This window comes from Onychostruthus taczanowskii, unplaced genomic scaffold (assembly GCF_017590055.1).
Source record: "Onychostruthus taczanowskii isolate IOZ18803 unplaced genomic scaffold, ASM1759005v1 scaffold37, whole genome shotgun sequence".
Taxonomy (NCBI): domain Eukaryota; kingdom Metazoa; phylum Chordata; class Aves; order Passeriformes; family Passeridae; genus Onychostruthus; species Onychostruthus taczanowskii.
In genome coordinates this window covers 2,720,055-2,747,833 of record NW_024501126.1, presented here as the reverse complement: position 1 = coordinate 2,747,833, position 27,779 = coordinate 2,720,055, and the positions used below count along the sequence as shown (strand labels likewise).

At 42.1% G+C, this 27,779-nt stretch overlaps 1 protein-coding gene across 1 annotated transcript in view; it reads left to right on the top strand.

The window, feature by feature from the left end:
- The window catches only part of MAP2 (microtubule associated protein 2), a 226,405-nt gene that overhangs the window by 95,045 nt on the left and 103,581 nt on the right, over positions 1-27,779 (top strand). Inside the window, exon 3 of the mRNA XM_041411690.1 lies at positions 428-493. The gene's annotated coding sequence lies outside the window, so the exon portion shown is untranslated. The remainder of the gene's footprint in view (positions 1-427; positions 494-27,779) is intronic.

The following is a 27,779-nucleotide window of genomic DNA, read 5'->3' as shown; positions in this document are numbered from 1 at the left end:
ATGATTATGCAGCAGTTATTTAAGGATAGGCTTTTGGGGTATGGCAGCATATGAGCTGGTAATGATTTTATTTCAAAAATGTCAGCTTTTTTTGTTTGCTTGTTAAGAATTTGAGAGAGTTGTACCTTTATGCTGAAGCTTTTTGGATTTTGTCTGCTGTAGATTAAAATCTGTAGCAGTGCACGCTGGATGAATTAAAATGAATAGGTAATAAACTTCTGTGGATTTGTTTGTACCTTGGTGCATGCATGATGTGTGTTATATGCAGACACACCTTCATACACTGAATGGATATGTTTATGCTTTTTTGTCTTTGTATGATAGAAGAAAAACTTTTCTCATAGCTAAAAACTACTGAATTTTTTTGCAGCAAAAATCAAATGTTTTCAGGGTTTTTTTTCCCCCTCCCTTTGTTTCTTATTAGCAGATTCTTCGGTGTATAGTCTTGGACGCAGTGTGCTGATTGGAATCTTCTTGTTCAAAGATCAGAAAGGTAGGACGCCTCTCTTTGAATGTGGGAATGAATGTGGCACGGGGTGTGGGCTGCTCTTTGTTATTTTGTTTTTCCTTTTTGATTTAAACAATTGTTGGTGGTTTGGGTTGGTTTTTTTTTGTTTGTTTCTGTCAGCTTTGCAGAGATTTTCGAATTGTTGTGCCAGGCACTGTAAAGTTATTTTTGATGTGTAAATATATGCTCTAGGTAACTAATTAGTCCTTTTGGCTGCAGCTATCAAAATGTGAGACACAAACCCGAATGCTTGTCTATTGTCTTGTGTTAGTACAGCGAGGGTGCAAGCTGCCTCCTGTCATTTGGGCTTGTCTTAATACTGATTTTAGCATCAGCAAGGACAGGGTTAAACTGGCAGCCTTGTTCCAAGCAGGTACAATCTCTCCCAGGAAAGCAGCTCATGGTTCCAGCAGCCTGCCAGTGCTGGGTGAGCATCTGTCTGATGGCTTTTTCACATACCACTGGCACTTCAGAAATTATGTCTGCTATCAAAAGGAGTAAAGTAAGCTGGGTTTTTTTGGCAATGTCATTGCTGATTCCCAGGAGTTGCAGTTATTGTTCTCTTCCCCTAGTACCTTTTGGCTGTGGTTGCTTTAAGCCTTTGCCCCTCTAAAGCAAAGAGGGAGATGAAATGTCAAAGAATAAAATCTCTAAATTACTTTGTATTGGACTTCCAGGTGTGTCAGGTAGCTAAGGAATACAGATTTCATTGATTTGCAGAGGACTAAAACAAAAAAAAAAAAAAATCCAGGCAGGATTGAAAATCTGCTCCCTTCACCTTGATGGAGAGAAGAAGGTATATCCATCTTGAATTAACTTCTTAGGTGCCAGTTCTCACCCAACACCTACCAAAGCAGACTTCGTGATGTTCTTCTCTGTTATAGTCCCCTACAGGTGATCATATTTCTTAGGCCTGCATTTAGACCTGCAGGGAATGTGTGCCATCACAACATTCATGTGTCTTTAGTCTGAAGTTTTAGGGGGCTTTTAAAAACCTGAAAAAAACCCCACAGAATTTTTTTCTGGAAAGTGGTGATGTTTCACTCTTTGAGAAAGCCTGGGCTCCTGAAATGGCCATTGTGGCTCCCCAGACAGGGAGGAATCCCAAGCCAGAACCTGGGCACTGGCAAAGGTGTGGGCCACTGCCAACAGCAAAGTATGCCTCAGAAAGGTGATGAATAATCAATATCATTGAGCCATAGGACTGGTTGATTGATGCTGTTTCCTGAGGGAAAGCATTGTGAATTTTTCCAGATATTCTCTCTCCTGTTTTCTTATATACAATTCTCTTATTTGTTTCCCTTTTCTACACATCTTTCCATTCTCTTGGCCCTTGTCATTTTTCTATCTTTGGCAGAAAGCTTTTACCTCATGGATTTTCCTAGCTGAATAAAATTATTGAAAGGAATTCTTTACTTGCTAGTTTATCTTAGCTGCTTTTAATACTGTTTCCTCCTGGTATCAGTTATCACTAGACTCATTGAAATTGAAAAGCTTGTAGTAAATAGTGCTTAAAATGCGTTAATTTGTGAAAAATGCATTCAGTGATTTGATTTTAGCTGAAAGCAAGTCCCTTCTCTTCCCTCTACTTTTAATTTCACTTCCAGTGTCCAAGGCAAGAAGCCAAACTGCAGTCTCATTCTGATTTCATTAATGTTTTGCAAACTCTGTCTCAAGGACTAATGTTGCTTGCTGGGCTTGATGTCAGAATCCAAGGATTTGCTGCAGCATTGGAGAAGGGGAAAGGAAGGCTCTCTCACAAATAGAAATGAAAGCATTGTTAGCAGACAAGTAGAACTGCCTAGTTTCTATAGTATTTGTGGATAAAGGGCCCAATTTTTTGGCAATGTGATCCCTTCAGATCCCAGCAGATTTTCATCTGCTATGGAAATATCTCTTATCTCCTGTCCACAGCATCTTATCAGTCCTCTATGGTATCCTAAAAACAAAGAAAGGGCATCAGCTGTTTGTTATTAAATCAGAGTTGGTGGAGACTGGATTCTTCTACTACATATGAAAATATGTATACATTTTTTTGTACTTCTGATTTAGCAGTCATTTTGGCCTCCTCCTTTTATCTGTGTTTTTAAGATTCATGGTACAATTCATTCCTTTCGGCTACAAAGAAGAAAATGAGATGTTATACTGGCAAAAATGGAAATGATTTCAAACAATATAATTTTCGTGACGAAGAGGTAAGGAGCACTTAGCTGTAAGAAGAGATTTAATTCTAGATTGACAGGATTTTAAAATCCTGTGGCCACAGGGTTGGTTTGGAATATAAAAAAGAGATCAAAAGAAAAAGAATATCAAAGGAAAAACTGATACAAAAGGCAACAGAAGCCAGAGTGTGCAGCAGCAGTGAGGTGTGCTGGATTAGAGCGTGTGGGCTCCAAGGCATTCACCCAGGGTGACGTGATGTTTGGCACTCACCTTCCATTAGACATATGACATGGTGACCAAATGAGCCAAAGGCATCCAGCGGGAACACTGGTGTCAGTTCTCCCCCAGGGCTCTCCTGCAGGGAGCAGCTTCAGGGGTGAACTTGGGCCTCCACGTCTGCCCCTGCCCTGAGATGCTCATCTGGTTTTTAGCCCTAATGACCCTCACAGAGGAGGTAAGGAGGCTTTATGGCTGTTCTAGGCTGGGTCTAAACACCTTGGTTTGTTTGCTAGGGTTAGATCACCAGCACTGATGCTATCTTGTCCTGTGATTACATGGAACAAGTAGTGGTTTGAGCATTGGAGTGAATGGTGCTGACTTTGATTTATGTCTTGTGCTTGATGATGAACAATTCTTAGTGATGATTTTCCTGCTCTTTTACTGATTAGAAAGACTGTCTCCTAGGCAAATTGTTTGGTGGCAAATAAGTGTCCTCTATTATGGCTTTTCTTTCAGCTGCAATGTCAGCAGGGTCACTTGCAGGATCTGCTTTTTCTACTTGAATGTCAGTTTTCATGGGACTTGTAGGAAAGCAGCTACCTGTAACAAAACAGGCTGAAATTGGTCAGGGGACTCAAAAGTTCCTAGCTGCAGAGAACATAATCTACATAAAACTTTCAGTGACTAAGACTGGAGCTGATACGTCCTGATCAAAGTTCTTTCATATGGATTTGCATCTTGTGTCCTCTCCTCCCATGCCAGAGCTTCCACTATTCCAGTTTCTGTGTGGCCGTGTGCTGCCAGCTGGGCAGGGCTGTAGAGCTGCTCTGGCCATTGTGGGCATGTGCTGCCTGTCTGGAAGGTCACAGGCACTGAGTGGTGAGGTTATGGCAGTGCTTTCTTGATATAAAGGAAGAATTCAGTTTAATTTTGTTGTTCATTTCTAGGGAGAAAAGTTTCTGTCCTTAATTCTCTGTTAAGCTATATCTAAATAGTAAAAGGAAGGGATAGTTAGCAGAAGCTTGGTTCAGTAATGTTAGAAAGGACCTTGTGTAACCTGTCAAGAAAGTAATCGTTAAAGCACAGGAATCCAATGGAGGATGAACTGGACCAGCAGCTGGGCTGACATGGCCTCAACTGGAGGAAAAAGGTGCACCTGATTAGGTGCAGACCTGTGGTTCCTGTGAATGGCTGTAAAACTGCCAGGTTAATTCCTGAAAGTTTGTGTCCTCTTTCTCTTCCTTATTTTCTTCGTCCCTAAAACAGGCAAAGAAGTGCCAATGTATTTCTCAGGAGAAGTATTCAGCTTTGCAAAATGATTGAGATCCTTGGTTACAGGAAGCTTTGATATTTGATCTGGAGATTTAGGATGGTGGGTTTTGTCTTGGCTGCAGTAACAAAGATGTTTGTGGTATTACTGCAGTAGCAGTAACAATGAAAAGGTTAAAATACATTTACTAAGATTTGATTTCTCCCAGCTTCACCCATCAACTTTTTCTTCCTTGCAGTATTGAATTACATTGTGATCATAGAGGTCAGTGATGGCATTTAAGATGTTAATGAATAAATAGTAAGCAATTAATCTGTCCCATTTCATCCAAAAGAATGGCTATGTCCTGATGGACGCTCAGCTGGCATACCAAAGCTGTGAAGGGCAGAGTCTGTGCTGCCAGTAGCATGCTAGGAAAATCCTCTATAGCAGCAGTGCTGCTGACTCATGCTTTACAACACTGGAACATTCCCTGAAAGGCTGGGGGTGCAGATTAACTTTCTTTCCCCATCCTGGTCAGGGGACAATTCATCCCATTATTTGCCACCAAGGGAAGCCTTTGATAGTTATGCACTGCTGCTGTTATCACTGACCTTTTATGGGGTGCATTAGCATGGAGCTTGCGAGAAATCACGGGCAATTTATTTTAATACCTTGGGTGTCAGTCAGTGCTAAATCACAGAAGCTATTTACATTTATTTTCTGAGTCATCCCAGTTCTTGTGATAAGGTGATTTTTTCAGTGGTATATCGTTAGTAAACTGCTATTATCTCTACTTTTTCTTATTTGGTGTGTATATTTTGATTAAAAATGCAAACGTAGGCCTTAATTGGCTAAAAGAAAATGACACATATAAGGAGGTGCCTTTCTTTGCCTTTTCATTGTCAAGGGGAAGGGGTTTCATGGGTGCTGGAGAGAGGAATAGAGAGCAGTGGTGGAAATATCGAGGTGTGTATTAAGTGATAGGATAAAAGTCCATGTAGCATCCAGTTGCCTCTGTCTCTGTGGTTCCCTAGTTGCTTCCTTCCACATGCCCCAAGGGATCTGAGCACTCTGCTGCTCCTCACCACGGTAGCATTTGATACTGAGAAGCTTGATCTTCTGGTAGAATTCTTAGCCCTGAATTTGTCTGGGGAGAGGAAGATACATGGGACAGCTCTGAGGACTTGCACATCCTCAAACATTTATTTCAGGTGTTTGAAGTACAGATGTGGAAACAAGGTCACGACACATCTCTGTGGAAAGTTCCTTGACAAATCACTGCCAACTGCAAGCACAGGCAGCACAGTCCAAGCATGGGTAGTACAGCAGAGAGGAGATTCTGCTGATCTGGTATCTGGTTTTTGCTCTGGAGAAAGCCCCTGGTTCTTCCTGCTCTGTACTGCCAGCAGCAATGTTCACGTGCCCATACATCCCTGTGCAGCTGGACTGTAGTGTTGGTCAGGGTGCTCTCAGGCCCCACGTGAGCTTCTGTCAGCACTGCACAGGCCAGGGGGATGCCTCAGGTTGTAGCTTTTATATTTTTCAGATTCTGTGCTGGTTTAGTGTGCAGTTCTGAGCTTCATATTAGGGGATGGTGAGCTCTCTTCACAGAGCAGGGAGACAAAACAATTCCTTCCCTAGCTGGGGACCAAGGACAAATGATCCAAATCTCAGGCCCAAGAGCATCAACAACATGGATTGAAGAGAGGAAAACAAGAAGGATGGGACTTCATAAGCTAAAGCCATAATTTGACAATTAACTCCAATATGCAAATGGACCAGAACTTATAAAATTGAGAGACCTCATGACCGCTTGTCCATTTTGGTTCATCTTGGGTGCAGCCCTGGCTGGGCTCTTGTGCTGCCCAAGGTACATCCATTGAGGCCTTCTAATAAATCTCTGCTTTATTCTTCGGCTCTGTCTGGCCTCTGTTCTAGGTCAGCCTTCACGTGGCATCAAGGTACTGCTGCTCTCTTGCAACTCTGTTCTACACCTTCTCTGAGCATTGGCAGGGGCTTTATTGGCATTTCTGAGGTGATAATTTGCAGTATAAGATGTCAGTGGAGTTGATTTGGAGTCTCGCAGGCTTAGAAGACTCTCTTGCTGGGGGGATTTTCTACACTCGCATCCCCCTCACCCCCCCTTGTTTTTTGAACTACTTGAGGCTGAGGTATCATGGAGAAAGGGCAGCAGAAGGTGGACAGCACAGGGCTGTAATGACATAGAGATGAACCAAGCTCTGCCTTTGCACAGTCTAAAAATCAGCCTGCCATGTTGGGCTTCAGCACTGCAGTCATAGTCTACCTGAAGTTGTCTCTGGCGAAGGGAGAAATCCACTAATATTTCATAATTTAGACAGCACTATCTGCTTTAGGATTTCCATAGTTGCAACAGTTTAACTGAGATCTTTTGAAGGGTGGATTTACTTGCATTGATCCAAACCCCTTCTCAATGCTTTTTAGTGGGATCATGGTGGCCTGGTGGATGAATTGTCATTAGACTCCTCCATGCTGGCAATGGGGTGTAAACCAAGTTTGTGATGAATCAAGATGGCTGATACCTCTATTGATAAATGCATGTTAAATCTGGGCTTAGTTGCTGCTGCATTTCAGTGTATGCCAGCCAGTCTGTGTTGCCAGGCCTCATCCTGGAGCTACAGCCAGCTGGAATCCTGGCCACCTACAGAGGTGCTCAGCCCCTCTCATGGTCAGCTGTCCAGTGGGGACAGACCCCTGACCCAATGACATTCTGCTCCAGTGGCTTCCCCAGGCTTCTGGCAAAGTCCAGTATAGTCTGACTGTTGATCCTGTGTCTTCTTGAAATGTATAGGGAATTGGAAATACACATATTTCACCTTTCAGTGAAACAATGTGTAGTTGAATGTGCAGTGATACTTACTCTGCTAGAGCCAGTGTGCAGCTCCTATGTGTATCTCTGGATCTCTAAATGGCAAGACAACATTTGAGTAATCTTTTCTTGGGTTTAGCAAAATGATGATAAAACTGAAGGAACATTAGAAGCCAAAGAATGAGTCAAGATGGTGCTGATATATATATTTTGAAATACACGTAATAGAAATTAAAGCTATGGATTTGAGAACCTCAGTAATGTGCTGAATGCCCTTAGAAAAGACAGAAAGCTAAGATTTAAAATTCTGTGATCCCCCCATATCCCACAGTCCTATGCATGTACAGAAAGGGCCAGCCTCTCTTTCCAGAACCCACTGGGCTCCACAGAGATTTGTGCTCAGCACCTGTTGTTGTGGGCTCGCTGTACTCAGAGCTGCTCTTGCTGTCCCTCTGAGCAGAAGCTTGGCTCCTTCTTGGGTGGATGTGCAGTGCCCAGGAGAATTGCGTCCTCTTCTTGGACAGTTGCCATGAAGTATGGCTGCAGTGCAGCTAAGCATATTAACAGTCTCCAAAGTAAGAATTGATGCCATTATTTGTAGTGGTGGTGTTACGTAATAAGAGCAGCAGTACTTGTAAGGTCACGGGCAGAGCTGCTCACTGCGACAACCTTCCCTGAAAGAACTGCCCTTGAGGCTCTAAATGAATGGGCTCACTCTCAGGTTCCTGGTATTTAGTGTCCATTAGTAAACATGGCTTTCAGCAAACACTTGTGGAAGTCATTATGGAAAGGTAAATTCAAGACTAATGTATTCAGCTACTAAGAGGAGTTTTACAATTGCATACTAGCTGGCATGTAAAAACTTTAAATACCCCTGTGTGTGTAACAAGGGGGAAACTTGAGCACTTCAGTGATGAATTACAGAACAAAAGAGATGGAAACTATGCTCCATGACACAAGTAAGGCATCCATGCAGCTCATAGTTTGCAAACCATAAATAACTCCTTGAAAGAGCTCACTAAAGAATAAAAATCCCAGAAGAAACAAAATCAAAAGATAAGAAAACAAACAAAACAAAGGCAGAGTTCTCTGTGGTTGCGTGGTACTGTCGTCTGAACTGATGCACATTTCTTGGTTCCCATTAATTTGCTGTGTCCCCTCAGTGTTGTCTTTTGCAACTCTAGGAGTGGGTAGGTAGGTGTAAGAGCAGAGTTGTCAGAGATTTTGATCTTCATAAACCTGTTGGTTCAATGTGGTGGGATGGCCCTTAGTTCATGGAACTGGCTAGGTTGGATTCTTGGGAGTGTCTGAGTGGGCATATTGTTATTGTGGTGAAGTCCTGTTATTTTCATTGTTGTTGTCCTGCAACTTTTACCTCAGAATGATATTTACAGATCGAGCAAAGCCTTGAGCCTACCTTTTCTTGTGTGCTGTCATGTCTCATTTTGTGTGTCTGTAGGAAACACAACATGTTTAATCTTACTTAGCATATTGAATGGAGGGAACCAGAGCAGAAGGGAGTGTTGAATCTAACAGTTCCTGCTCCCAGGCATTTGTGCTTGGCAGCCCAGGTGCAGGTCAGAAGGCTCTGCACAGCTGTATTGCTGTGGTTTGCCTGCACAAGTTGGATGTGGATGTATTTAGGCAGGAGGGTCTGCAATGACCAGAGAAATGCCTCCTGACTTTGCTGTGCCCGTGCTGGTGGTGGAGTTCTCCACCACATGTGGAGGCCACACCTGTGCCTTTTGCTGAAGGTCATATTAGTTTTTTCTTCTCTCAGTTGTAGAGAGATCTGTGCAGGAAAAATTCCTCTAACTGCCGCTGCTGTGCTTGAAAAAGGGCACTTGGAATCTTAGGGCTGTTCTCATGTCCTTTATAGGCAACTTGGCAGATGATTGTGGTTCTCCTTCAGAGATGTCTCCAGCACCAAAGCCACCTGTGGTTCTGCTTCAGACACGTCTTGAGCACCAGAGCCACCTCAGTTACCTTTTGGCAGCTGTGCTACAAAATACTTCTTGGCTGTGTAACTCAAAACTTCTTTGTTGTTATTGTTCTTGATATGTTAAAGGTTAATCCAAGCCCAGCAGGCCAAACATAAGTATTCAGCCATGGTGAATGGCTTTGAAAAATATTTGTGATTTCCCCCCTAAAATACCAATCTCTCATTAACAGTGGAGAAAAGTAGTGAGATTTACAAAAGGGGACAGAGTCAAATCGTTGCATCTGTGTCCACATGTTCACTTCCATTTTGTTTGAGTTTGCACTTTCTGGAGCTCTCTTTATTACAGATAACCCTTGTAATAACACTGTTGTGACCTACAAAATTCCTTTCTGCAGTATCCAAATGGGCATGAGAAATACCAAAACAAACTCTTCTATCTAATATCCATGAAGGAGTGCTGGAGTTAAAAACATTTTTATGAGATCTGTTGCAGTAAAGTACCATGGACAGACTAATTCCTGGAACAAATAAACTTCTTCCTGTAATCAAATGTGTGTATATATGTGTATAATCAAATACAGTATAGAAATGTATATGAAACCATGGTGTCGGGAGGGGAAGAAAATGGTGTATCTTCTTTCAGTCACCCAGAATTTCACTCAGTTTATAAAACCCCAGTGTTTGGGATGTTTTAGGGTGGGGTTTTTTTAAAACTTTCTACATCTGTCAGAGGGGAGATGATTGTTTCTATCTTGTCAGGCAGGTTATTTAGGTATTCTGAAATATTGTTACTGAGCTAATTTTAAAAACTACTCTTACTGGGCCTAGAGTAGCAACTATGGAATAGACTGTTGACTTGAAAAACCTTAGACAAGGCTTGCAGTGAAGGATAATCTCAGATGTGAGCATCTTTTTTCCACACTTATTTCTGTTTGAATAGTTTACTGAATGTAATGAAAGGCCTAAGTTGATAATGTGCATTCTGTCAAAAATATGTTACCACCTGTTATGAACAAGTTTAAACACAGAAGAGCAAAGAAAGTTAAGTCTCTGTGTAAAAAATGGAAAGAACTTTGAACGTTCAAAATACTCCCAAAATCGAGATTTAAACCAAATAAGATTAAATGTTGATGCCAAAAATGGATATATTTTTATTTAATAGTAAGAGAGGCAAAGAGAAGAGTAGAGAAAAGTTAGAAAAAAGCCCAAGTTACTTTAAAGAGCATAGGTCATACGCTTACTTAAAAAAGCATAGGGATAGGGCATCACCACACTGTACTTTGCACCAGTTTTGCCTTCCTTTTTATGGGCCTCTAGGCAGGCTACTCATAGCCCAATACCATTTGTAGTTTTCAGGTGTTAAAAGAGTGATTGTGATAGGCAGACATAATGGCAAAACACTTTTTGAAGCCTTTCAGGTGTTAAGCAGTCATAATGACAAAGCACTTTTTGGAGCTTGTATTTTATTATTAGGCTCTTACACCACCTTTGGATTCATGTTATGATGCCAATATGCTTTCATGCAGTTCAGCTCCTTTCTCCTTAAATCAATAGAAAGAAATAGTTGTATAATAAACTATGCTGTGAGAAAGTCATATATTATGACAAAGCTTAAAAAGGGTTTTGAGGATTTCCAGCCATGAGTGTTGATGAGAACTGAACTCATTTTCATTTCCCAGCAATCCTGTTGGCAGAGATTGTTGGGTATCTCTAGAGATGCAGTAGTGCAAGGTGTCAGTGAGGTGGGAAGCAGGGACCCTCAGCTCCTGCAGGAAGCTGCTGGCCCTCTCTGAAATGCTGACTGGAAGGGCTGTGGCTGATGGGCTGCCTGCCAGCACAAGGACAGTGGCACTGTCTCTGCAGGTTTGCTGTAGGAAGGTTAAGCCTATGGATTGAAGTAATCCTTACAATATTAAAAGCCCCAGTCCTGCAGTGTCTGATGGGGAAGGGCCTGTCAGACAGCACAGAAATTTGCTGAGATATCTCTGATGGAGTTTCTCTCACCAGCCTCACCAGTGTGTTCCCTGCAGTTTTTTTGTTATCTCTGGCTGTTTGTTTGTCAGCAGCAGCTTTTGCTTTTGGTAAAATGCTCCCCCACAGCAGAAATTGGCCTTGGATCTGAGCCCCTTGGCTGCTTAGTGGAATTAAGTCTTTCACTGATCCGCATCATTCAATATTCACTGCAGCCCACTGGCTCTGGCTACCCCAGCTGACATTGGTTTCCTGGTCCTTTTGCCCTGCATCTGTCACTAATTCTGGATGTGCAGAAAGTTGAAATGGGCTTTTTTATTTGGTGCTCTGCTGTCCATGGCAGCTTGTCTCAGAACCCCAGTGAAACACTGAGCTTGCCATGCTGCCTGCCACTTTTCCAGCACAATGTGCCCCTGCCTTTCCCAGAGCTGGGCTGCTTTGTCCCTGGGTCTGAAGCATGTGTTTGCAAGGCACAGGGCCGTAGCTTATCACTGCTGGGCAGGAGCATCTGTCCCAGGCTCTGCTCATGTTGTGCTTGATGGAGAGAATGGGTGAATTGCTAAATGAAAGCGTGGAAGGAAACCCCATGACCTCTGCACCTGTTTTAGGTTACAGGGCTCCATGGGACAAGAGCCAGCCTTTGAGTCAGCACGTCTAGAGCTGGGCTGGGCATAGGAAAACTACTTATCTGTTTAAATAGACTTGATGGCCATTGTGTGGCTGCCATCTGTCCTATTTCACACACGGTAACTTTGTTTTATTATCATCTTTAACCATGTCTTACTAGGTCTCTAAACTGCTGGTCAGCTGCATTCATTGTTGAATAAAGAGGCTGCCACTTTTTTAAACAGAAAATAATCTTACTACAATAGTGGTAAATGAGCCTTTCCCCCCTGGTTTGGTGTGAGTGCCTTTCTGCACAACAAATGTGATTTATAGCAGGGACCTCACTGCAGCGTTTATCATCCTGATTAATCGCAGCACTTTAATAGGGCCCTTTGCTTTAAACTGAAGACAGTGGCCATCTAAACAATAGCTGGAGCGTTAAGTATTGAAAGCAAAAATATATGTAATGATTAAATTTTTTATATTAGGAGAGGGGAAAAAAAAAGCAGGATTTCAAAGAGAATGAGTGTTGGGTGTAGAGGATGATTTGGGGAACGCTGTAAAAAGTTTGTTAGCAAGAGTTAAGAGGTTTGAAGGAGTTTTCAGGTGGGCTAACAGTAATAAAAATGTAATGGCAAATGTGTGATGCCCTGTAAACATGGTTTGTTGTGCCAGTTCAAATCATCTAATCTTGTCATAAACTTGTGTGTGTGTTTGTGTGCAGTCAGCTCTTAAAGGCTTGTCTGCATGCAAAACCTGTGCCATTTCACCCATAGGTTTGTTAAGGGGCTGTGAGAAATTAAACAAGAGTGCACTTTGTTTTATGCCCAAGAAAGACTGAAGTTTTCTTCACTCTGGGACCACATCCCTTCTCAGTCAATCTGGCTCTTAGGTCTGTGGAGATTTTGGTGTTATGTGACACCTATCTGGTGTCATATCAGTTGGGTATGATGGTTTGTATGGTTTCAGGATTGACACACGAGTTCCCTTTTGGGAGAGAACTCACTCCCTGGCAAAGGAGTGGGGACTGGAAGTGGTGTTCAAATACTCAGCAACCGCTGCCTTCGCATGGCAGCATTCAGGATGGAAGCAGATGCTTTCTGTGAGGACATATCCATGTTGCCACTGTGTCTCTTCAGCTGGTAGCTGTCATTGCTCTGTGCCCAGCTGTAAACCAGCTTGGGATGGACTTCTGAAATCACCTCTGGGGTCCTGAACACTTTTGGTGTAACAGAATGATCCTTCTGACCACCCTTTCCTTATTGGTGGGGGAACCCAGGATTGCATAAAGCAGATTCTCCCCCTTTTCTCTCTGTGTTACTTGTGAGAAGTGTGTGGTACTGCCAAGAGAACATGGTTCAAAGCCTGCTGAAACTCAGGTGAAAACTTTTATCACCTTCGGTGGGTTTTGGATTGGTCCCCCAAGGGCCTGCTTTGATCAGTAAAGAGAGTGCATGGTGCAAATCGAGGTACTGACAAGAGAAGGGCTGCTCTTGCTGTGGAGGTGTTTTCTGCTGAGGTTTGCAGGTGAGGACAATGGCCCTTAGGGGTCCCTCCCACTGCTGAGGGAAGGAGAGGCAGGCTGTCCGCAGGGCACAAGGCAGCTGGGGAGGAAGGCATGTCGGATGGCAGCTCAAACAACGTGCAGAGTGACTTGTACAAAGTGGAGCTTAGATGGCGTGACCTGCTTGACTTAGACACCACTTCACCTCAGCTGCAGTCAGTCTTCTTCAGGGAGAAGATGGAGTAGACATGCATTTTTTAACAGGTGACAGGTGAGATAAAGATGAGGAAAGTTAATTGGAATTGTCACTGCAGAGCCTTTTGCCAGAGGCTGGCATTATGCTGAAAAGTGACATTAATAATGTTGGCAGGATGGGACAATCTATTGTTTAATATTAACAACTAAAATTCACCTTCTAATTATTCACCTAAATTGAGGTGGGAGAGCTTTGGCTTTCTTTAGTTTCCAAACTGCCATTTCCTCTAAAGTGCTCATGGCTGCCACAGATAATACTTTAATACAACCCTTACATCTGAGAAGGTCTCAGCATTTTGCTGGGGATGTCTGTTCCTTGGTTGATCATCTTCAGTGGAGTAAATTAGTATAAGGATCCATACATTGTTATGAGCCAAGGTATAGCTAAGGTGCAGTTGGGTGTGAATGTAGAGGTGTTTGAATGCGTGCTCTATGTATACAAATTAAGGTACTTTAAGTCACATATTTACATCATTATAACGAATACTTAGTAATTGTGATGGCCTTGGCTGAATGTTAAAGGTAAAATGGGGAGGGGAAAATACCAAAAAGGCCCTTTAAAATAATTGTTACTTACAAATGTTTTAATAGCAATACATAGCTGTGTGGCTCAACCTAAAACTTGAATTTACACTGAAATACTTTCATTGTTCTACTCAAACAAATTTATATGGTTTTATTGAGTGGTTGCAAATGGTACATTAAAGCATATACAGTCAAAATGGTGTGGACTTTGGGGATGACTTTTAGCTCCCTTTTGTGTGTTTCAGTATTTCCTAACTTGTTAGAAATTATTATTTGCCGTTTGGGAACCTTTTCAGCTGTTGAGGGAAGGCTGAAAATTGGTACAAGTTTTGAGCTCATGGCATTTGTAGGGCAGGCCACAGTGAATATCTCACCTCTCGCTTTCTTGTGAGCTTCTTTAGCAGTTGCCACTTGAGGATGCTTTCCTGTTAAATTGCCTGTGTCACTTTTGGAGAGGATTTTCCATGAGTTGGTACTTTTAATGATCCATAGAAAAGAGTAATGTTATGGGAAAGACTTCTAGTAAGGATGGTCATCTCATTTTTGGAGGTGAAGCCACAGCTGGCCTTCAAATGCAGTCACTGTGTGCATGTGTGCTGCAGTAGGAATTAGGCTTTTTGTGCCCTGGTGGCTTTTAGCTTGTCACCTCTGGAAACCAAAACACGTGCTAGTCCTCACCATGCAAGATTTTGCCTCTTGTGTAGTGTAGTTCAATTTTTAGTTCCAGTAATAAAATATCTTTTGCAAGTTTTTTTTTTTTTTTTTCTGTAACTGGCAAAATTGGGGTGGATTGTTTGTTTATTTTAACTAGTTAACTTATTTTTCCTAGGAATAACAAGATTGGAACAAGTAATTCACAACATGCTGTTTATCCAAAATAATAGGTCCCCTCTTCCAACCCTTCAAGGCATCTAAGCACCCATTAGTCTCTTAGCATTAAATACCCCTGTGGACTAGTGTTAGCAAGTCATGGGGTTCTTCATAGGCTGTTAAGAACTGAAAAGAGCTAAAGCAAATTTATTACAAGTGTATTACACTTGTATTTATTACATATAAATACAGTAAGTTGTTTTATACTATTATTTTACATTTTATTTTTACTTTTTTTTCTCTTTTTTCCCCTTTACATTTTCTGTCATTATATTACAGTGTATTTATTACATAAAAATACAGTAAATTGTTTTGGGGTATTATTTTCCTGCTTTATACCATTACCTTCATACCAAGAGCGTGCTCGCTCTTTATTTTGGCATTTCTATGTTTAACTTTTTTTGAGCTTTGGGCTAATTGGTTAAATCCTCTTGATCTTTCCAAGCTGTTCTGGTGAAGTGATGAGTAAAATATACGATCTCATATATCCATCTGAATTGAAAATACCCTGGCTACCTTTACAGAGCAGGCCATTGAGATACTGGAATATGGCAAAATTTTATGCACTAGTTACTGATACGTAAGGGGTTGTTTTCACCCAACTGTGCAGTTGCCAAGCAGAGGTTGTGTGACAGCAGCAGGATGTAGCCTAATTGAGGCAAATTGATTATTTATTTTGTGACACTGAGCACGTATACTGGGTTACAGGGGATTAATTCTGTCTTTGGTTTCACAGACTTTATGGCCCCACTGTCACACGTGTTCAGGATGAATTGTGCCCGTATTTGCTTCTGGTGGAGCCTGTTGCTGGGACACCATATGTCCCTACAGAATTCAGACACACATTTTAGGTGATGTTATATTGGTGGCAGCTTCTCCTATCAAGTGTCTTTTTTTATTCCCTGACTGAAGAGCACCATGCTGCAGTTCTGCCTTTGTAAGTCAGACTACACATGGTAGGAAGCCTTTGTACTTCTCTGTCTTAGCCTTGATTCTTGTTTCCCAATATCCCCATCATTAAACTGGGATGTGGCACAGCTTGGAGAACATGCCTGGGGGCTCATTGGGCAAAAGAGGAAGACTCTAGGTTCCCTCAAGCAGTTCTGGGTTAACACCACCATGGCTGGGATCCTGCATAAAAGACCATGACTGTCAATAAGGAGAGCAAAATACAGATTAAAAAAAATATGCTCAGCCAAGAGGCAATTAATTTCAAAAACTGTTTTAATTAGTTTGTAGGGGTGAGCTACTTCACATGGCATATGTTTTCTGGGAAATGGTCCAGCTCAGTATTAAGAGACTAAAAGAAAATTGGCACTAAACGTATGTGGATGCAAGGGGCCTTGAAGGAATGAAACCTTAATAAAGGCCAATACTGTCTGATTTACCTCAAGGAGGGTCAGTTCAGATGCCTTTTAGTTTCCAGGAATACTGACAGTTCTGTTGTCTTAAACAAGTATTGTATTGGTGATCAAATTTTGAGTTCTACCTCAACTAGCTTATGCTTTAAGGTCACATTCTCATCTGATAGAGTCTAGAGTTGTGCCATTTAGGTCACTGTGCCTGTTTTGAGCTGAGCCAGGTCTGGTAACAATATACCTCTTTAGGACAGAGCACTGGCCAGGTGAGCATAGAGAAATGCAAGTGATAGGTGTAGTTGTATTGATGGGGTACCGTTGTATTCTTCTATATCCAGTGATGTCATCACTGCGTAGGGAATCAGCCTTTCTTTGGAAGCTCAGACCCAGTCCTGTTCCCGTAGTCTTAGAGCATCTTCTCCAAAACACACTTAGAGCTGAGGAGACCACCTCCCAAAGGAGGGAATGTGTGCAGGGTGTATGTCACCTGACATTCTCCATCCTCATCCAGCAGGAAAGAGAACATACCATGCCATGGCCAGTCCTGTGAGGCAGTAGGTGTGCTTTCTCTTTGGTGGAGAAGGTGCTGTTCAGTGAAATGCCTTAGTGTGTGCCCAGGAAAGGTGGAATAAGGAGTGGCTGTCCATTTGTAATAGGTAACTGAGCAAGGTTTTCATTCCTTGCACACCTCTAGTTTGGCTGTTGCCTCCTTTAGTCTCCAGTCAATGTTTCCTGATCAAAATGGAGCTGAGGAGTGTCCTTCAGCATCTGAAAAGAGATGTGGAAGGAGGAGATGGACAAAGCTCCCTGCCACTCCATTGCTCATTTCCTGTTTTCTTGTATTTCCCCAATTCCTACAAAACCCAGAGAAATCTGTTTCTTAATGCCTTAGAATAAGAAGCAGCAAAGCACTGGGATTTCTTAGTTTGCATCCAAAATACCATGTCTTCTAATCATCTCAGAGCAGCAGACATGAAAGCTCCTTCCAGAGAGATGTCACAAAGGTCACACGTTTTCCTTTGAATAATGAGCGGTGCTTTTAAAGGAGCTTAAGATAAACTTCAGGCCTATGGCCCATATGATGTATTTACTGCATATAAAGACTGCAGCCCTTAGCTAAGTAGGAGAAGTGATTCTGTCCCTAGAGCTTGGATTGAAACTCCAAAAATCTTGCATGTGCTTTCCTGGTGTACCATAGAGCCTGTGCATGTTTTTAGGCAAGGCCTTTTATCTTACTTAGCCTCAATTTATAATCTTTTTAAAAATGGGCACAATAGCACAATACAACACAGTTTTTTACTATTTTTGAAAATGATTCCACATAAAATACTCAAAAATCAGAGGCAGGGAGCAGGCCAGAGTGGAACAGCTGGGGAATGGGAATCAGGTTATGGAAGAACAAACACAGATAACTCTCCTGTTGTGTAACTTGCATCTGAGCATATTCTGCACTGATGCTGAAGGACAAGTTGATTATTACAGAGAGACTCTTCGTCATAAATACAGGTACATAAGAACAACTGGGTCTTCCTTTTCTCTCTTTTGTTTGTCTGTATTTGGTTATAAACTGTTCAAGGATCAATGCCTTTTCTCAGTACGGGCACTGCCTACTTTAAGGGGTGCCACTGTCAGCTGCAGCCTACATGTGTTAAGGATGTTCTTGGCATTTGGGTATAAACTGGAACTAAGTAGAATCAGATCCTCCAATGTTGTTGGTGTGTGCTCTGCTGATCAGAACCATGGAATCACAGACTATTTGGGTTGGAAGGCACCTTCAAGAGAAGAAGAGAGGAAGTTCCAGCCCCGTCTGCTGTGGGCAGGGACATCTTCTGCTAGACCAGTCCAAGTCCTGTCCAGCCTGGACTTGAACTCTTCCAGGGATGGGGCATCAATAATGCCCCTAGACAACTCATTCCAGTGCCTCACCACCCTCCCAATAAAGAATTTTTTCCTAATATCCAATCTAAACCTCTTCTCTGTTAGTGTGAAGCGATTCCCCCTTTTCTGTCACTCAATGCTCTTACAGGTAGTCTTTCTTATTGGCTTCTTTCAGGTACTGCAATTAGGTCATCCCAAAGCCTTCTCTTTTCAAGGCTGAACAATCCCAATTCTTTCAGCCTTTCCTCACAGGAGAGGTGCTCCAGCCCTCTAATCAACTTGGTGTCCCTCCTCTGGACTTGCTCCAACATTTTAGAGCTGATAGAGCTCTGGGATACAGAACTCAGAGGCAGTCTGCTGAAAAAATGAAGTCTTTGAGGCCCTGTGGTTGAAAGGAAAACCTTTTTCTCAGAGTTCGGGTGCCTCAGTCCCTGGTCCTGAGGTACGAAAAGACAGCTAGAAACAGGTGGGTTGGTTTGTCTGCATAAGTGAGATGGGGCTCAGTCTGCACAGGGCTGTATGAGCTGACTCCAGCAGTGGTTCTCCAGCACTGTAGTTCTCCGTGCTCTCAGCAAAGGGAAATCCGTGGCTGTAGTATCTGGCAGCCACTGCCTGGCTAATTTGTTGCTGGGATCTGGTGGTACTTTCATGTGTGCAGGAAAAACTGCTTCCTTCAGCTCTGGGAGCGCAAGGAGCTTTCTGCCTTTGCACAGCAGCCATGGAAGTTTGCTGTTCCTCTTGGCTGAGAAGGTTTGCATGCACCACACACCTTGCTTATGTTTCTCTAGCACAGAAGTTTGCCCTCAGCAGAGCTCAGTGCCTGATAGGAGCTACAGCCAGGATCAATCCCTGAACTTTGGACCAAGAACTGCAAGTTGTCACATCCTCCTGCATGTGATGTAAAGGGCAGGACAGTTCTGGAGCTGAAAGTAAAACCTTTTCTTCTGGCATCATGTTAGGCAGTGGGGTCATCCTCTTCTTCTAGGAGGAGATCTATTATGTCTTTACATTTATGGAAATAATTTTTGAGCTATAGGGTGGGATTGTAAAAAGTTAATAGCCTCAAAATAGAAAGCATGGATTTTGTTAGCAAATTCATCAGTGCTGAAATTGAGATTCTTCTTATTGTGTTTTTCATTGCTGTCCACAAATGTTTTTAAACAGCTTTTTACTTTAAACAGCAATGTAATGTTGTCTGCAGATCTTGGAAACCATTTTCAAGTGTGTGAATTGAAAGTGTGGATTTGGAATGTTAAGAAAATATCTCCCAGGAGGGCAGAATTGCTGGTCTCTGTATAACTGAGTTTTCTTTTAAGTCTTCCCACTACGTGTGACTCATCATTGTGCTAAAGTATCCCAAATCCTTTGTTACAGAAGGTTGCAGCTCTTGTGCTCAAATGGGTCAGTAATCTTTGATTTCAGGCACTTTTCCTTAATCTTTATTAAGGTATTTCTTAACAGAGCATTTTTAAGAAAGCTCTTATGTGATTTTGAGTAATGGCCTTCTGCTTTCAAAGACCCACAAGTTTTACACGCTGGCTCTAAAAAAGAGGCAAGTTTGCTATGTGAATTAGGGAACAGAATGCTTATTTTGAAAATTGTTTCAACAGGTGTTAATGGCTTTGCTGTGATGCATAAAGTCCATAATCTTAAGGTCAAAACACTATTTTTGACTTGTTCTGTCTTCATAAAAGTGTTGCAGTCAGTGTTGGCTTTTGTTGGAGAAAGCATGGCACTGTGAGTTACTGATGCAGCCTGGTGCTGGTAATCTCCAGCAAGTGAAGTACCTTGCAAATCATTTCCCAAGATTGGTCCACTTAGGGTAAAGCATTGTTATTTTCATGCATTTTGATGCATGCGGTGCTGAGAGAGAACAATAATTTTCTTGATGGGGATTTAATTTCAGAAAGTTTGGAATCTGTATTTGTCCAGCTTTTCTTGTTGGCTTCCACTTGCTAGCTGTTTTCATTTGCACCATACAGTTCTTTTGGGAGAGCAAGTAAGACATCTTCATGTTTTCTATTGTGTTACCCCATGTTTTCTCATCTCCTTAGCATTGCCTGCTTGCTTAATCAAAAACAAATTCAAGTGTAGTAGTGGAACACACTTTAGAACTGCTGATAAATGAAGGGAATTAGCAGAGAAAGGGTGATAGAAAATTAGGAGGAGGAGCATTTTGTGAGCATTTTGGCTGGCAATATAATCTGTGCCTCCTGCAGTGCTGGCTGTCATTATTCCCGGTGAGTTTGTCTGATTTTGAGCCCTCAAGCTGCTCAGGAAGCTCCACACAGCTTCTGGCTTATAACAAAAGTAGTTATGAGTTTGTGTTATTTTTTAAGTATGTGGGGGGAAAAAGCACAACAGTTCCTCCTGAACTCACAGTATAGTGGTTTTCCACTTCTGGCAGCTTCTAGTTATTTTAAACTTTGTGAAAGATAAACAAAGCTATGTGAAATGAGTGCTCTAAAAGAAAAACACTCCTATTTTTCTAAAACCCTAAACTTCAATGGGGACACAGAAGTGTGTATTCTTTATGGGCACTCAGCTTGACCTCAGCTATTTCTTAGTAACATACATCCTGCTGAATTGGGCTTCTATGAGTTACAGCTTAAGATATTAAATATAGAACATTTGGTTTCCCAGGAACTAATATAATTTTCAAATAAACAAGAGTTTTGAATATATATACTGGGGAGAGTCCTTACAGCAAACTCTTCTTCCAGGTGAAAGCTGGTCAGTTTATTCTGTCTTATCTCTGGAGAAAGTAGAAAGGCCTTGTTTCCCACAGTTAGGTTTCGAGTTGACACTGAAGTAGGAATTTGAGCTTAATGGAGTCTATCCACTCAAACAGTTCTTCTAACAGGAAAAAAAAAAAAAAAACCAAACCCAAAACCTGTGTGTGAAATGTGAACTTTTTTTTGGGGAAAGAATTAGTTTCAAAAACTTCCTATTCCTGAAAATTCCTTTCCCTTTTTCTGATTTTAAAATGGGTTTTTTAGACATTTTGAAAATGGAAGAAAAAATTAATTCTGTTTGGAATAGCTCAAATTTCTGAAGGAAAACTCAAAGGAAAAACCCAAGTCAAACATAACTGAAACATTTCATTTGACCTAGTCTGAAATACTTAGGTTTTATTTGGTATCTTGAGCTTGGATTGACAAAATATTTCTGAAACTGTATAGGACCTGGCAAGACAATCTCTGCCAGCTCTGGGCATTGATGATCTACCCAGGGGATTCCTTCCTGGTTTAGTGCAGTAAGGAAACACCAACTTGTGTTTCAAAAGCAGCCTGGCTGCTTTGCCTGGCCCCTGACCCAGCTGAAATCCTTCATGTTTCAGCAAAGCTCACTGGCTCACAGTGTGGGTATGGAATGGGATTTGGCTGCTGCTGGAGCTGAGTGGGTGCCCATAGTGTGAAGGGACCACTCCAACAGCCACCCATGTACCCAGCATATGGACAAGACCAGTCCATGTTTTTTTAAGAAGTAAAAGACTCATGTAATTTATAAAAAATGTAATAGGAGAAAAAAAAAGTTAACAGTCAATTGGTTACAGGAAGACTTGTGTCTTCAGCTGTATTTATGGGCACATTGTTTTGTTCCACCTCTGCTGCCTGCATTCTATGTGAAAAGAGCCCTGAAAATAAAGTAGGATTTCTTGTAAGAGCAGATAGGTGTTGGAAAATCCCAGCTCTACAGAGATGGGGCAACTGAGAGGTATTTTAAAATATTTTATTCCATTATCAGTCTTGTAGAAGGGTAAGACATAAGAGCTGTAAAACTCAACACCATTCTATCAGAAGCCACCCTATTTCCTGGTTACAATACCTTAGAAATGTTTTTCAGCCCAGTAGCTTTTGCCACACAACGCTGCTAATACTCCTAACACCAATCACCTATTATTTTACCACACGTGGTATTGCTACAATGCATCTTTCACAGTTCTAGTTCTCCAAAATATCTGGTCTTTTTGCAAGGCCATCTTTTGGAACTTGTTTCTGGTTCAATCTCTCTATCAAGAATGTCATCTCTATTCCATGGCCTTCCTAAGTCAGCACACCTTATCTCAGAGTTTGCAAACAGATGTACAAGACTGTGTGAGCTGTGTTTAGAGAATCCTTTACAAATCCATTTCTCACATCAGGCCTAATGGATTAATGACAGGATGCACTTGCAAGTGCCCACAAGCCCCAAACCCAGCTGAGAAGGGTGGTGGCTGCTCCAAGCCATGAGGCTGGCTCTTTGTTCCCAGACTCCTTGTGAATTGCATAAATGGAGGGTGACATACTTGATGAGTATAATGGTGTAAACTTTGTGACTAGAAATTGTTTACAGAACTGTTTTGGAGAGAAGATTTGAGCCTGGCCTTTACAGCCTCTCAGGGAGCACCCACTGTCTGTTTTGAACCCTCTAGCCCATAGTGAAATTCTCTTTTATGGCATCCCTCTACCCAATCCAAACATTCTATTTTCAGATTTATTACCTGCATGTAGTAAGATATCTTGCCTCAATACTTATCAGCAAAGCCCACCTTTATTCTAGTGCAAATAGATAAGGGCTTCCATGAAACTGGGACAGCAGGAAAAGAGGCTTTGCCACTATTTTCCTCGTGTCTTTGTTAGATACAAAAGTCAGAGCTTGAGGATTTTTTTAGGGAATCCAGGGGCTGAGGCTCTTAAGGATGGAGAGCTATCATACTGTAGTCTATTTGGACAATTTTCCTGCTGTCACACCTCTGTGGCTGACATGGCTGTGGCACTTGAGGGATGCATATCCCATAAGTATCAATCAGCTTTAGATGAAATGAAATTTGGTATTTCTTACCAAATGATGATAGGCAAATGTCACTTGAGTTTGCTGCTCTTAAGAGTTGAGCAAGGACAAGAGAGAAGACATGTGGAATGAAAAGACAATACTGAAGTGGGCAAGGCTGGATCTGGATGTGCTGGTGCCAGCCATCCTGTGTTCTGGGGGTGATAATGAGACTGCCGGCGAGTCCTGTTTCACAGTGGAAACATTTCTTCCTGGCTGATTCTGGTATCACATTGTCTCTGGCATGGAGCACTGCTTATTTGCATAAGTCATCAGCAGGTTACTAGTTTTTCCACAAAGCAGGATGCATGCTAAGAGGAATTTTAGGGCAGGTGGACTCACTTCAGCAGTCTCTGGCCTGGGAGAGACACTCTGCTTCTGTGAGCATTGGCTTTGGTTGAGCAGAAAACCGAGTGATGCTGTTTCAGATGTACCTTGGATGTGCTGTGAGTGGTGGTGGGCATTTCTAGGGACCCTCAAGGAGCAGACCTTCAGGCAGGCCTGGAGGAAATGATGGTAGGGATGTCTGGAAAATCCCCAACAAAGCAAGCAAAATCTTCCTTCAGTAGTTTTCAGCTACTGAAAGACTCTGCTTTGCTTAATTCCCCTTCACCCTGTGACAGGTAACTTGTGCACTCTAGATTGCTAATGGAGATAAGTGGTTTAGAGGCGACTTCAGAAATAACAGGTTTAAAGCCTCTGGGAGATTTTGCTTAGCAGCTGTGTTGTGTATAGGAAGTGCATGTATTACAGGAATATGTGTTAAATGGGCTTCTCAATATGATCCTGAGCAAAGCTCTATCATCCTGTGGTTCTTTCCAAAACAGTGCCAGTAGTTCTTGCTTTCTGACCCTGTCTCATGCTTACTGGCATAAGACTTGCCCCAGCCCTGTCAGTAAGGCAAAAGGCTCCTGTGCTGTCCTTTGGAAAATGGTTGTTTCGTCTGCCTTGTCTGTTCACCTCCACCCAGTGCATGGGCTGTAGCTGTGTTACAGTTCTGGATGCTGTAGGGAAAGGAAACACACCTTTAATTTTGGACAAGAGAGCCTGGAAGCCAAAGCAACACCGAGCTTAGCACAGAGCAGCATTTGCTGCTTTCCTTCTGTGGTGAGTGTCCGAGAGCTCCAGGAGGAGCGGCTGAGCAGCAGCTGAGGAGATGCCCTCGCTGAGGGCTGCTGAGTTGAAGCGTGTCCCTGGAGTGGGGCAGCATAGACCTGAGGCCAGTCTGTACTGTGTGCTCGTGCCAGGCTTGTCCAGATGTGCAGCATCCTGAAATCCATGCTTAGCAAAGCTGAAGTGGCTCTGGCCAGCTGTCAGTCTCATTGTGATGCTTTGTCGTGACACTTCATCCCATCTCTTCTTCTGTCCTCTCCTCCCTGCCTTTTTCCTCCCTCTGAATTACTGTGATGACTGAGGGAAAGACTCTTATACTTGCTGGTTTGCAGCAGCTTGGCTGTCAAGGTGTTTGTAAGGAGATGAAAGGCAGTGGCTGATTTTCTCTGTTGATTGTGTCTGTCACTCATGAGTGAAAGCCCTTTGCAATCTTGGCACATTCTGGCTTTATTTGTTGCGCGAGCTCTGCCTGGGAACAGTCTGATTTCAACACACACTCTTGGATTTGCATCCATGAGCTAACTCAGGGCTAGGGGTTTTTTAGAAAGTGCTATTAGTCTAAAGACAGGTTAAAAGCAGAGTTTAATAAGATGCATATAGTACAATATCTGTATTTTCAAGCAGGTTGTTCTTTTTTATTTGCTGTTCACTTAAAAAAAAGAAAAAGAAATAAACTGTAATAACTTTTTCCAATTTCTTAGTAGGTTTTTTTTATTGTCTTGGCTGTGAGAGGTAGGAGAAATGCAAAGTAAAGTCTCAATTTAAAAGTCTTCAGCTTCCAATGGGAGCTCCTTTTTGTGATGCTGGACCAAAGTATGAAACATATCAAACATATCTTCTTATGTGTGTGATGGCGTGTCCCTAACAGGTGGGAGATTTTTCAGTCCTGGATCTTAAATAAATAGTTTCTATTGGATACCAACTTGTGCGGTTGGTGGTTTCTGTTTCACTAAATGGCTGTTAGAGTCCCTGTCCAGAATCTCTAGTGAGCTTTTCCTCTCCAGCATGTGAAGATACAGCTTGTGCCCATACAGCCGTTTCATGGGTGTCTGAAATAGCTGGGGCCTCCTAAAGTAAATGAAAAGACTGTAGTACATTGCTATCCAGCATCTTCATTAGCAGTGGGAGCTCTATGACAGCCTTTCTTCTGGAGGTAAGATCCTTCAGTGGTGGGAGATGGCTGATCTGTGGCCAAGGTGGGTGACAAGAGGAACTCAGGGGCTCTCTCTGCTTTGCTGACAAACTGAGAAAAAAAATAGGCCAGCAATCCATCTTGCAAGTCTCTTAAGCTATCATAAGGATTTATAGGAACTCATTATACAATAAATTATAGTTATAAAATAGCAGGTGGTACATCTTTCAAGCAGTATGTATTAAAATTCAACTTGACAAGACCAGGAAAACAGCCCCCAGACCTATCTTCAATAACTGCAGGGGAAGTAAGCTGTGGTTAAGAGAAGTGGTATGTTAATGACAGCTCTGTGCCAGTAAACACAACAAAATGCCTCAGTGGTAATTGTCATCAGAACGATTTCCTTCCCTGCTAGTTACAAAATCAGATAAACTATTAGAAACACCATTTGTAAAACCCAGACACCATATATTTCCATCAAATGTAGCAGTTGTTTCTGAGATTCCTGAAAAAAAACCCTTGGGGTGCTGGTTGGGCTGCTGAATGCAAGCTGTGAAAATACTGGCATGCTCATTTTATCCTTTGCTATCCTTGTCCTTCTCTGTTTCCATTCTTTAATCCTTACTTAGTGGCAGCCACTAATGCAGCCAAGTTACTTCTGCGTCAAGAGGATCAGGGAACTGTTTCCTCTCAGGCCAAATGTGCTGACACTGCTAACCTTGATTTCTATAAATGATTGAACAGTGTCTCCTGTCTGCTGTGTATTTCAGGCTCCACTTAGCCAAGATTCTTGGATGCTGAGACAGCTTTTCGTCTTCCCTGTCTCTCCTCCTCAGAGTCATAACCAAGCCAGGCTTTGTCTCCTCTGCCTTCATGACTCTGAGCTGCTTAGACTGGCAGTATGTTTTTCCCTATGAATAGACCTTTCTCAATTTGCAGGGTTTTAAAATTTTCTTTTAACTGTTGAAAGATTTGGTGTGGATGTTTTAGTGAAAATGAGTCACCAGACAAGCAATGGGAATTAAGTGTTGGGAGTAATCCATTTTAATGCAGATGCAGTGCAGTACTTTTTGGAATAAATAAATTTGTGATGGTACTATCAGCATTGCTTGTTCTTGAATAATTTAAAGCTTTTATAAATCAGCTTGGTCAAAAGGGCACATGCTAAACTGGCTTTCAGAAGCAACTTGTTCCAGGAGTGAGGGAAGTACTAAGTTATGTGCTGCCCAAAGCCAGCTCAAACTGGTGGTGAAAATCTCAGTACAGGTTTTTCCTCAGTCAGTGTGGCTCTGGAGTCTTGATTGTCAAGTTCAGGCAACATCTTTTGCAGTCCTTCCTGAATTTCAGGCCACATCTACAGCCATGGTACGCTGCTGGCTTCTGCTGATGGTCAGTGATTTACAGCAGCACACCCTGGCCTCTCCTTTGCCTCCTTTAGCTGACATGGTTTAAAGACATTTGCTCTCTGCATCAACCCTAGCTGAAATTCAGATATATTTGATCTTCATTTCCTAGCACTTTGGAAACTGAATAATAATAAATGTGTAGTGAATTCTGCCCTGCAGATAACCAGAATATGTTTTTTTGCATCTCTCTGAAGAATGTCTGTTATTTTAAGCCTCTGCTGCCAAGGGGAAAGCATAGGGTACACGGAAAGTAGGAAGGAGGAGGAGAGTGTGGAGTGTAAAAGGAAGAAGCTGTGGGAAAAGGTTTGGTGCTAATAGATTGGATCCATTTGCAGCAATATTGGGCAAAGCACTAGATGCTGAAAAGTAATTTGTGGCAATTTAGGCTTTTATCATGGCGTGTATGTTGCTTTTGAGGTATATATAGCAAAAGGCAGGCTCCCAGACTGAAGAGTTAATAACCTTAAATGTGCATTTCTGCAGGCAGATTGCTGAAGCTAATAGATGTCTGTCTAGATATCTCTGCAACGCAGAGTCAGGGCCTCAGGTGGATGGGCTGACCATTCAGGATAACAGCACAGATCCTTTCTCAGGAGAACAAGTAGAACAGCTTAGGAAAAGAATGTACTTAGTCCTTACAATTTTCATTGCAGGTGATTCTGCAGAATATGTGTGTTGTTGGGTAGGTCATACAGAAGTATTTGAGCACACACAAACCCTCAAATGAGAAAGGAAAGCAGCTCCTGAAAAAGACAGATCTATTTTTTTAAATTAGTACAATGTATGAATTTATCAATCCTGTTGGTTTTAAGAGTTCTGTAAGAGAAGTAGGAGTAACTTTAATGAAGAATAATTACAAATACCTTGTGCATAAAATATAACCTAAGTCCTCTGTTGTGCATGTGTATGTATATGCTCACTGGATTTTTCCTATCAGTTTTTGTAGGTAGAAGTAAAAGTGTTTACCAAAAAGAAGAAAAGGCAATCCCTACTGGATACAACAGAGGAAGTAGCACACTTGATCCACAGACACATGGCAGAGCCAGAATGAGCAGGTTTCCTTGACTGTTTGATGCTAGGTCACAGTGCATCCAGCCTAGAGCTGTCAGCCCTTTGTTAGTCTGCATCGACAGAGAATCTGTCTGATGTACTTCAGTGGAAGAAACTGTGCTGAATGCACTTACCAGGCTGTATTTGTGGATAAGACTTCAAGTTTTTTTCATTGTGATAAGCTTGCATGTCCTGACACGGGTTTCCATATCCAAGATGGATGATATTAATCACAGCTTCTCGTTAGGAGTGAAAAAACCAGCTCATCTGTTTTGTGCCTTGTCCCTTGTGGAAAGTGTCACTTGAAGCAGCCAAAATGCCATCCCCTGCCACCCTGGCTCTAGGGCATCAATAAACCAGCATGTCC